General features: G+C 40.1%; 1 long non-coding RNA gene across 2 annotated transcripts in view; it reads left to right on the top strand.

Annotated features, from left to right (window-relative positions):
* Positions 1-2,246: 2,246 nt before the first annotated feature.
* Positions 2,247-12,029, top strand: part of LOC121072156 — a 145,762-nt gene continuing 135,979 nt past the window's right edge. For both annotated transcript variants that reach the window (XR_005821033.1, XR_005821034.1), the window contains exons 1-2: positions 2,247-2,346; positions 3,183-3,277. This is a non-coding gene — a long non-coding RNA (uncharacterized LOC121072156). The remainder of the gene's footprint in view (positions 2,347-3,182; positions 3,278-12,029) is intronic.

Genomic DNA, 12,029 nt, shown 5'->3' with positions numbered 1-12,029 from the left:
CAAAGGAGGTCGCTGTTTCCCCCAGTAAATATTTTTTTCTATATGTAGAGAGGAGGAGAGAGAAAGTATAGAAGCAGAGCAAAAAGATGGCATTAGAAGAGTGAGTTATCTGCTGTTTTGTATATGCAGAATGTTTCAGAAGGTGAATATAAATGTGGTAATTGCTTTACCACGGCTTGTTCTGATATTGATGTTTCTCAGTTTTGCCCTTATTTTTTCTATAAATCTATGGCAGCAGAGGTAAGAAGCAAAAATTGCTCTGTGTGTTTCTTGTAGTATAAAAAAAAATTTCATCATTAAGAAAGAACCTGCATTACTATGAGATAGTTTCGGTGCTATCTGGCAAGTATGTAGTCTTCATGAAATCACTAAGCTAGGTACAATTGGCTGAAAAAATAAAGTTGTGACCGATAGTGGTTCACTGACAACACTAATTTTTCATTAATGTCTTGAAAATAATTTTAGGACAGACTCAGAGTGATAATTAATGGATGAAGTATTTTAAAAAGTTTAAGACAATACTAAATTTAGTAAAAAAAAAAAAGTGCACTGCTAAAAGATGCAGCTTTATGTATGGACACATTTCAGATTAAAATATTTGTTCTCTAGATTGGAATTTGTCTACATTTACTAGATCAATTTGCTGGCTCCTTCACACTTATATTCTATTAGTCTTCTATTATATTAGTTGGTGCTTGGTTATATGTGTTTCTTCATGCTGGAACACTGAAAGGTTTGCGTGCATTTTTGGCTGACAAAAAGGAAAGACTACAGTAGTTTTGTTATCATTCACATATTCCCTTCTCAAATTAGAACTTTATCATCACTAACCGCATATCCGCTGTTCTTTTTCCAAATTTGCCTCTTCTTTTTCCATTTGTTCCTGATGCTCTTGCTTTTTTCTGTTTCTGTTCTTGTTCCTTCCTTTTTTCCACTTGTAGCTGCCTTTTCTTCTGCTTTTTTCTTGCTCTTTTTCCTGTGGAGATCTCTACTTTTGCCATTTTCCATGAGGAATCTGAAAAGGAATATAATTCATACTTAGAGCTAACAGACAAATCATCATTCATAGAATGTCATTAATATTTGAAGTTATTGAAAGATATGCTTTATGTACTTCTTGAAGTAGTTTTTGACTTGTGGGATTCTTCCTTTGTGGTTGTTGTGGTGAACACTGCCTGTTTTCTATGCTGAGTTCTATTATTTTTCTTCCTGTAGATACTCACCTTCATGATACCTGATGACTCTTACACATTTCCTAGTATTTAATGTCCCAATATATTGCTGTTTAAGCTGTATTTTCTGAACCTCTAAGTTCATATTTTCCCTTGTATTTTTTCCAAATGTTTTGAAGTTATTAGGAAGCAAGCACAGGGGGCTAATTTAGTCACAGAAAATAATGACATTTTGAGGAAACGAGTCTTAAAATAAGCCTAAAATTCTGATGGCTGATCTGTCAGAGGATCAATGCAGTGAAATCAGAACATTATGAACAGTCAGTGTTACATAACCTATTTCTGAAGCTCTGAGCTAGCACATAGGATCTGGGGAAAGCTTGTATCAGTGGAAGCAAGGCTGGGGTCCCTAATGCTGAAAGGAGGACTGTACCAGATCATTTAACTGGTCTTACAGTGATCCTTCAAGGAGCCTCCCTGTCCTCCCACCATGGCCTAGTCACTGGTGCTCCTCAGCGAAGGAAACTTTTGCAGAATTTGCAGTTATTTAAGATGCTGCTCTGAAGCATATCTAATTATCTTTTTTACCTCAGTATATGCCTTAATGAGAAGGCATAGAGGAGCACTTCCATGTCCCAGCTTTTTTAAGACTGGTCTTAAAAATTTGACAGGGAGCATAGCCTTGCACCTGCCTGGCTGGAGGAGGTCAGCTGGGTGAGGTGAGGGACTATGTCTTACCCATCCTTGGGGAGGATGTAAGGGTGCAGGCTTCTTGGAGTTGGGGACTGTCTGGGCTCACCTGCTGGTCCTCATGAGGTACTTGCTGCCCTCATCTGCTGCAACATGACTCCTGATTTTTTGCCAAGTTAACGTGCCAGAAAGCCTCCATGAGTGGCAGCTTCTCCCACACCTAGCTGTGTGGATAACGCTTGGGAAAATAAATAAGCCTGCTGCTAATGAGGAGGAGGGAGGGAGCCCCTTGTGCTGCACCCCGGAGGTAAAGCCTCCGGCGGGGCTGACAGGGCTGTGCTGAGTGGACTGGGGCGGGAAACCGCCCCTGAGGGGCGGGGCCGCTCCCTCCCCTTGTGCGGCGCCTGTGGGCACGCTGAGGTGGTGGGCATTTTGTGGTGGCGAAGGCTGGGGACAGTGGAGCTTCCCTGACGTGTGGTAGCAGGTAAGGCCACACTGAATAGGTCTTGGTTTTGTGTTTTTGTCATGAAAGAGTTGTTTAAGTGCACGTCAGCACCGATGAGTGCCATTTCTCAACTCTGCAGCTGGTTGAGGTGACTGTTGGAGGCAGGTGGCCTGAGCCGGGTGACAGGTCACATCTGTTTGCAGGGCTGCTCATCAGGAAGGGTTCTGTCCTCCTCAGAAGAGCAGGCAGGCTGCCCACTGCTGTGTGACTCGGCTGGGCCTCCTCCCCTGTCCTGTTGTCGCTTTCCTCCATTTTGTGCCTTTTCCACACAGGCACCTTTCATCCCCATGTTTCTCCTGATTTTCCTGGGAAAAACACAAGCCTTTCCAAACCTAATATGGCCAAATCACTGTTGAAGTGGTATACTGTTGATCTGGGCAGTAAGTTTTTGGATACTGTGGTGATTGCTTGTTCAGACTACAAACATTGTAGAGGTAAATCTGTTCTATTAATGTGTTAGTTTTTATGTAATATTTTTGCTCTAGGGGAATGTGTCAAATTGTGAATAGGATGAAAATATTGTTTTCACTTCATTCTAGGTATGAGAATTTGCTCTGTCCTATAACTTGGTGACTCTTAGAAAAAAAAAAACTTTTTTATTTTTGTTCTTTCTGCCCCTATTTTGTTCCTTATTCCACCAGAGTTAATCGAATACACCAAGAATCTTATTGTCAATCTTCACTTATGGTGAAAAAGATGCAACAAATCATCAGGACTGCAGTGAACATCCAAAAAAAAGGGATGGGGGGGCAGGTGGGGGGGGAAGGATGTTAAGAAAGCTATTAATTTATAAGAAATCATCTTGTCCTAATCAGCTGCTCTGACTGCTCTCCGATGGGTTGAGGCTTACACTTACCTGTCTTCTGAAGACAAATCGTAGCTAGCAGAGGGAAGCTGGAATATGAGACTGGTGAGTTTTGAGCTTCAAGCTGCTTCTGGCCTCCTGGTTAACCTCACACAAGTTTTGACTGTCTCTCTCTACAGTGTAAGAGGGCTCCACAAAATCCAACTTTGTTTCTAGGTACCACCCTAATGCAAACAGGTGTGCCTAAATAACCTCAGCCTGTTTATTGTAAACATACACTCTAGTAGATGTACTTAAGGATTTTCTGCTTCACTAGTGTGGTCTAGAGAAGAAAAAATCTATCATGTCTACTTGTTAATACAACTAGTTACCCTTGACTTTTGATTTAAATATATATATATTCTACTTTGTGTAGTTACAATATTTCTGACCATTAGTGGTGATTGATGTATGTTATTTGAGGCTTAATAATTGAATTAGTTTTAATAGAAGTTGATCATTACTATTCACCAAAAAAAATTCCTGAAGACATGAATTTTCCTTGGTCTTTGGTCTTGTAAGCAACTGCTAAACAAAAGCATGGAAATAAAGTTGTCTGGATCCCTCCTTTTCATTCTGTTTTGTAGTAATTGATTATAATATCCTATTCTTTTATATACCCTTGCTATATGTCCCATTGAAATTATTAGAAAAATGCATGCAATGTTCAGGAAGATGCTAAAAGATCTGCTTTTTGTTCATTAACCTTATGTACAACTAATTCTGCAGTGTGGTGTTGGGTGTATTTATTACTGCTTTTTTTTTGAGTTTCGGATGCTGGATCTACCTTTGTCAGCTTGTCCGAAGTTCTATATGGCTTTTGTCTCTGCAGCTCCCCTATTCTAGAAATTGTATGTGATTTTATGTGGTGATAAGGGGTACTGATTAATCTCCTGGCAAGCAGCAATTGCTCAGATTCTTGTACCATTTTTGTTGCTTCAAAAGCATTGCTTGTAAGAGAAAATCAGTATTTCTACACTAGGACTTTACCAGAATGGCTGCAATCCACAGTTGTATCCCAGCTGAAATGTGTTCCTGTGCTACTGGGTCTGCAAATGCTGCATGAGGACCTGAAGCATGAAGATAACTTCAAGTTGTGTGTACTTACTGATGACGAATTGGAGGAAAAGACGAAGGAAACTATTTTCCTCCATAAATTAGCTTTTAGCATAAATCCTAATGTCTGCTGATTGAATAAAGAATTGCTGTTTGGTTGTTGGGTTTTATTTTTGCCTTGTATTGCCTCGTATTATCTGCTGTTGCTGAAACTGTACCTGTGGTTTCTTTTAATATGGCTGTTTACTGTGTGCAGGGACCCAACTATTTCACTTTACCCAAAGACCAGTTGTTGGATCAGTGAGGGGAAAGCAGAACATACTTTTTACCAGGCCGTAATTGTTTTCCACTACTGCAGCTGTATTTTTCAGTGCTGGCCCTATGGAGGGATTATAAGGAAGAACAGTGTTCTACCATTAATCAAGTGTCTGTATGTAGATGAGTCCTTCTGTATGTGCGTATGTCACTTAACAGTTTTCTGCGTATGATTTGATCTACAAATGAGTGAATGTTATGCTACCTTAACTTTATACTGATGATATGAAGCAATCTGTAGCACAAGCCCAACAGCACTTACTATGTTGCATTCTGAGTTTGAACTATAATTAGAAGTGGTCATTAAGGTAAGCACAGTCATTCCTGGAGACAGGACAGGAAATTTTGCTGCCATAGGACATGCAATATCAAAGCTTCTGCCAACTCCTTTTTTTTTAATCTGTGATTGGGAAGTCTCTCTTCTTTTCTGTTACTGTTGTTCAGAGTTATTTGTTTTTATTCCAGACTTCTTACTGCATTTTGTGATGGCTGGAAGATTTCAAAAGACCTGATCCAGATTCAGGCTCTAAATCCTGTTTTTAAAAATAAAAAAGGGAAATGGAGAGAGCAATAACAGAATTAACCATCAAAATTTAAACTGTTGATTCCAATTAAAAAAAAAAAGTATAGGTAAGTCTTGAGGCTTGATTTAAGTTCTGCCCTAACTTCACCGTGTTTTTCACAGTTGTAAGCTCTGAAACTCTTCAGAATAATTAGTCAGTACTACATAGTGAACAGCTCATACAATTGTAATGGCCCTAGCAGGTAACTGCTTCTCTCCTTGGAGATCACTTGTCTCTTCATTACTGAGGCTGGCAAGTCCCATTCTCTTAAGCTGCACTGAAGATCCAGACTCATTTGTAGGTGCCTTACATACTTAGTAATGGTTAGTATTTTAATAATTGTAGTTTCATTAAATGTAATTCATTCAAAGATCTTGAAGTATGTTAGAAGCTTGTGGTCTGTTTTTTTTTTTTATTATTTTAGTAGTGACATGAACCCATAGGTTCCAGTGACTTTAGCAACAGCAGTAAGTGCTTAGCTTTCTATGAGGATTAAGCTCCAAAAAATTACATTACACATTTCAATGACGAAGTTCTGTATGAATGTTCTGTGAAGACTTGTTTGGAATATATTTCCTGAAAATGACTCTAAGAGGTGCATTTGTAAAACAACAGCATTAAAAAAAAGGCAGCTTCACTTTGCTTCTTGTCTTGTGGTGAATTGATCTAGAGCAGGCAGTTGATTTTGAGAGGTGTGATCTAAATGCAAGGATTTTGTTTATTAAGTGTGTGCTCTCATGGTACGTTGCTCTTTTTACAAAAATATCAGTAGTCAAAAAAAAAAGCTCATTCTGAGCATGAAATATGAGATGATATTAATGAGATTAACACAAATTCTACATAAAACATGTAATTTTACTTATTAGAGTGAGGGGTAAGGCCAAAAATTTTGTTACTCTAGTTGGATATTTTTGTTTTATTTTGTCTTGCCTTTAGAGACTTCTGCTTTGAGGTAGTTTCCTATAAATTCTACTGAAGCCCCTCTCCTTGGGCTTGCCTACTATAAATAAATGCTGATAGACTTGTCAAGGCCTAGATTGAGAGCAGTCTGTGTTATCGGACTTACCCCTGTGTTTCTGGAGTCCCTGGTACTTAGCATTGTGTCAGTCAGAAACCTGGCTTAGCTGGTGTTTAAGACTAATATGTAGTTGTCTTGTATCACTCAAATAGCATAAAGGCCTGCAAAACTTAACTACCAGGTTTTCTGCAGTGTCACCATACATCTTGTTTCTGGTAATGTGTTTTCTGTGTAACTTGTTAGTTTTCCTTTAACATCCATCTAGTCTGGAGTACATGGTTATGTCTTTAATTTGAGTGAATTGATACATACCTGAACAACAAACTTCATGTAGCCTTTTACTTTTTCACAGTACTGTTTTTAAAGCAGTCTAATCAAGCAGAAAGCACTTTCATGCCAATAGACAGGATGTTAGAGAAGTGCGGTGGATGGGGACCCATTTCTTTAATATGAAGAATGGGAATAATTAAATGAAACTTAGAGGTGCAAAACCTCCCACTTTAAGAAGCATGTTCTTCCCAAGGAAACAAGGCCAGACACAGGGCAGAAAGTGTGCATCAAGAAGTCAAGCACAGTCAGCTGGTCCGTGGAGGTGACTGTCCTGCTGTACTCCACACTGGTGCAGCCTCACTCAACACTGCAGCTTTGGGCATGACAGTATAAGAAGGACATAAAACAATTAGCCTCCAAAGGAGCGCTATGAAGATGACGAAGGGTCTAGAGAGTAAGGCGTATGGGGAGTGGCCAAGGTCACTTGGTTTGTTCAGCCCAGAGCAGAGGAGGCTGAGGGGAGGCCTCATGGTGTGGCGGGACAGGCACTGATCTCCGCTCTCTGGGGACAGCAACAGGACCCAAGGGAACACCATGGAGCTGCATCAGAGGAGGTTCAGGCTGGGAGTTCGGAAAAGGCACTTCACCAGGAGGGTGGTTGAGCACCAGAACAGGCTCCCCAGGTCAATGGTCATGGTCCCAAGCCTGTTGGAGTTAAGAAACATTTGGGCAATACTCAGACACATTGTCTGATTTTTTGGGTGGTCCTATGTGGAGCCAGGAGTTGGACTGGATGATCCCTGTGGGTCCCTTCCAATTTGGGATATTCTGTGGTTCTATGATTTTGTGAAAGTGCCCTAAAAATGCTTATGTGCTGTTACAGTCATATGTTTTAATCTGAAGAGAGGAAATCTGGCAAGAGATCTGTCTGTATAAATAGGAGGCAGTGGCTGTCCTTTCTCACTGTGAATATAGATCAGAGAGGCCACTATTGTTGGGCTACAATTGCCAAGAAATTCCACTGTGATGCTTTGCTGTTACACATTGTGATAGACAATAATGTAATTAAAATGCCTGACTAATATAGAAACAAAGGAAGTGGAAAACAAGTCTGTCTTGTCTTTAGTACTTTTCATAGAAGTTAAAATGAAAAAATTTTTTTTTTTTTTTTTCCTGTGTAAACTTAGATCTTTTTAGTAAAGCTCACTAAGTGGTCAAAGCAGGTTGCTTTTTGTATAATACTGCATTCAGACTTTCTGTCAGATCTGTAAAAATAAGCTCATGGTCAGGTTAGGCCAGGCTCAGATTTGTACAAAATAGTTTTTCACTGAACATCTGTGCTGCAGCTGTGGTTCAGTGCCATTGATCTGAGTAAACAAGTAGCCGAACCATAGGGTGAGAGAATAGCTTTAGTTCTCAAAAAAAAAAAAAAAAAAGTTATGGTTTTTAACTACCTCACCCTTACAGAAGTTTGTGACTTGATGTCACAGTGTCTTCTGGAATGAGTTATGGATTTCTGTTAGCCTTACCAAATGTATACTTTCTCAATGACTAGTGTAGTAAAAGGGGTGACTTAGCTTAAATAGTAGCTACTGGCTACATTTTGGCTCAAATTGGGAATTGAGGGGTAAGGCAAAAAAAAAAAAATAATAAAACAACCCTTCAAAGGTAAGTTTGGGGTTTTAACCAAGTTTTAACCAAGTTTTGACTTCGTAGAGTCAAAAGTGGCAATAATACTGCTTTTTTTTTCCCCCTTTCTTGGGTGCTTTTTAGGTGGTATTTTAGAATTGAAGACTTGAGTTCAGGTCTAATTCCAAATCCTTGAACCAGTATTGAGCCTTCAAATGATAATAACAGGTAAAATGTCTCTCCTGAAACCTAAAAGCAACCAGCAGTAATAAAGGGATGTTTTTTGATTAAAGTTTACAGGTGACCTATGAGCTATACTGAAGCTGCTAGGTTAGTACTGCGGTACTGTCTATTACTTGACCTCAACTCTTAGGAAAATTCCATGTTTAAAAAACAATGAAAATAAAAGAAGGGGATCTGTAAAATAGTGCTCTCACTTCCTGACAAAGCCCCAGGAGGCAGTTTGCTTACCAGCTTTAGTTGAAGTTGTGAGATTAAACTGTAGAAGTAAGCAGTTCTTAAGCAATAGGAGATGTCTTTCCAATGTATGTTTAAGGACAGTGTTTGGCAACCACCTCCTAAAAGGGGGAGTCTCAAGTCTGGAGTAGGAGGAGCAGAATTTTCCCTGAAAAAAAACAAGTTATTCTGCTGTGGGTGTGCAGTGGTTTTCTCTGCAGAGCTGGCCTGTGGTATAGGATGTTAAAGCACCAGTAGAGAGCGCCATTGTTTCAAGGATGTGTGAAAAGCAATATAGAATGGTACAATTTGTGGTCAGGGCATGACACTGAAGTGTGTTACTACAAAAGATCACATTACTTTTTAGGTTAAAAAAAAATATAAAAAAATATTGGAGATGGATCTTCCTCTCTTATGCCTTCCACCACTGCCAAACATCTGGGCAAAGTTGCCTAAGGATCACCTAACAGAAAAGTGTACTTGATGCTTCTTTCAGGGTGTAGCCTTTAGAGAATGACCTAGGATATATGCAGAGCTTTTTGTCTTACAAAGTGGGAGCAGTCTCATGTCCCTTGGGATGTTGGTCAGGAACGGGCTGAGGGAGATGTGAATTCAAATTAAATACGTAGTTACGAACCTCATAACTTATGGCAAATGTGGTGGGGATCAAATTCAATGTAACGTGAACAGTTATTTCTGAAGTTAGTTGCTCTTGAGGCTTACAGCACTGTTGAAAATGCTATTGAATCCTTAGAGTGGGGGAGTTGCTATTGTCTTGTTCTGAGCTTCCTTCTGAAGGGGTACAGCAGTCTTTTTCTGGCTGTAAGGCTGATATTTCAAGCCCAAGAAGGAACATAGCATTCCCAGCTGTTCTGTTCCCTGTGACTCTCTGTAAAGCTAAAATGAGCCTATTTACTTTTGTTGGGGCATGTGTAGCTTCTTGGCAGCTTCTTGGCCCATGAAAAAGCCCTATGGGACTTCAGAATTGAACAAATTTCAAGAGAAGAATTGACTGAAGCTGTGACTTATCACCTTGCTGCATGCTGGAAACTTCCTGAACTCTGGATGTTGCATGACCTTAATTGGTGGAGGATTTTTTACCTTGCCAAACCTTTCTAGTGTAGGGGTAATGAAATCTGAAACCAGGCAAGTTTTGCATGGCTCTGAATTTCATCACAAATCACAGCTCACACCTCTTATTTCTTGCCTGGGGGAGAAAAACTCCAGTATCTTCCTGTCTCCAGAAAGGAGGCAACGCCTGCATAGTTCCCCCATGCTGGCCAATTACATTGACTTAATCAAAACTGAAGAAGGAGTTAGATAGCAGCTTGTATATGATACTGACATGTAGAGCCCTGTACAACCTAAGGCTGGTCCTGATGAGACAGCAAGAAGAAAGCAGTGATGGCAGCATGAAAAATGACTTTGCTGATAGCCCTTGCAGTTGTCTCCAGAAGTTGTGAAGTGCAGATTGAAGAGCAAGGAAACTACCTTTTATCAAACAGAACATCTTCTCTAGGTGGTCAGGAGGTTGTGATTTTGGGAGATCTACTTAAAGCATCAAGAAATGACAGTATGTGGTAAGAAAAGTTGAACCTCTGTGATGCAGGCTATGGAATAAAAATACCTAGGGGGAGATAATTCTTTAAATAGGCTTCTTTTTTTCCAATGACAACACAAAAAAGGAAACTTCCCAAGGCTGTGGTCTGTTTTTTTTTTATATCTGTTTGAGCCTTCAGAAGCTCTTGAGCCTTGTGTGAGTTCTCGCTAATACCTTCGCAGGCTTATTTTTTTATTATTTTGTGTTGTACTAAGTTTAAATGTCTTGATGTCACAGAGCTAACTAAGTGTTGAAAGGACCAGGAACTCAATCAGGGAATGCATGCTTGCTGCTCTGAATGGTGTATAGGCGTAAGGGTGGCTATGCTCTTTCTGATGCTTTGCTGCCCACCTTCTGCCTCACCAGGAAAGTACAGCTAAAAAAATAAGCCTTTTGACCATAAAGCAATCGCTGCTCTGTGCTGTCAGTTCCACCAGCCCTCACTGCTGCTTCTATGGTCTAAAGTTGTTGTTCGCTCTGTCTTCATGTAGTCCAGAGTACAATCAGCAGAGCATACTGTGGTAATGCTAGTCATGACTCTAACACCAGTGCTAAATGTACTTTAAGGTAGTTGTGGGTATATGCTATAGATTTATCTAAACTCTTTGCTTTTTTCCTCCTTGGCAGCTGCACTAATGTCAAGAGTGCTAGTACTGAGAAAGTACCAGTGCTCAGCTGGCAAAAGTGTGACTGGGAAGGAAAAACACTCTTTAGTTGCATTGTACTGTTTGTGCAACAGTGGAAAAGGTGGGAAGCACTCATGGAATTAGAATAATGGGAGAATTCTTAAATTACCTCAGATTGGTGGGTTTATGAAGTATTCCACCAAAACAGCATAGCCTATAATGGAAATCCCTTTATTTACATGACTTGAATCCTGCAGTATTTTTGGCATGTTGGGATGCATCTTATCTTTCTCACCTCTTCTTCAGTGTCCTTTAAACACTTTTCACCTTTGCATGACCTTAATGATCTGAGATTTCAAGCCTTCAGGAAGCTTACCACAGTATCTGCTCTGCAGGAAGTAGTACTTTGCCTTGAAAGATCTAGGGACTTTTGGTAGGTTGTTGTAAGGAGAAGAAAAGGAAAAGAAACTAACATAAAAACGAGTTCTGTGGAAGCAGCTCTAGAGGGAGTTTTCAGAGCCGAGATGTACAGTTGTTATGGGCTTACTAACAAGAAATTCCGTATGTGTGGAGTTCAGAAAAGAGAAATCAACTAAGAGATGAAACCCATGCTGTGTGAAAAGGTGTGCTTTAGGAACTTCCCTGGTGTGAGCAATGGGTAGCTGGGAGAGTTAAGAGGTTTAGCTAACAAATGCTGGAGAATAACAGATAAGAGAATGAAACTCCCTCACTAATGCACTGCACTGTTTTCTTTAGTGTTAAAAACAGCAGGAGAGAGCTGGTATTGCTCAGTGTTAGCTGGTCTAGTCTGATACACACATGAAGGTTTTGTGCATGTGAGGTACAAAAGGGAACACATAGCTGTTTTCCATCAGTTTTCTTTGTTGAACTTTGCTCCAATCTTTTCCATCCTCCTCTTGGAGTTCATATGCCTGACTTTAGGCTTAAGTTACCGAGTACTGTACCACTGCCAGCACAGCTTCCTGTGCATGATGGTATATAGAGATTGAGCCTGAAGTGACCTGATGGCAACCCCAGAGTGACACAGAGGTCACTTTCATAAATTGGCTTTCCTTGCAACCTGTGTGATGCTGAACTTCTGCCAAGACACTTGCTTGGAATAATAAGCACAGTGGTAAAAGCTGCGTAAGAGAAAGTGCTGGGATCTGGTAACAAAAGGTCAGAAATACAGGTAACTAATCCTTTCTGGAAAGATACCTAGCAACAACAGAGGTGATTAAGTTTCTAGGCAGAAGCACTGAAATTACATGGGAGAGAAGAGTGT

This window comes from Cygnus olor, chromosome 6 (assembly GCF_009769625.2).
Source record: "Cygnus olor isolate bCygOlo1 chromosome 6, bCygOlo1.pri.v2, whole genome shotgun sequence".
Classification (NCBI taxonomy): Eukaryota; Metazoa; Chordata; class Aves; order Anseriformes; family Anatidae; genus Cygnus; species Cygnus olor.
The sequence above is the reverse complement of the archived record's forward strand: the minus strand, read 5'-3'. Positions and strand labels throughout refer to the sequence as shown.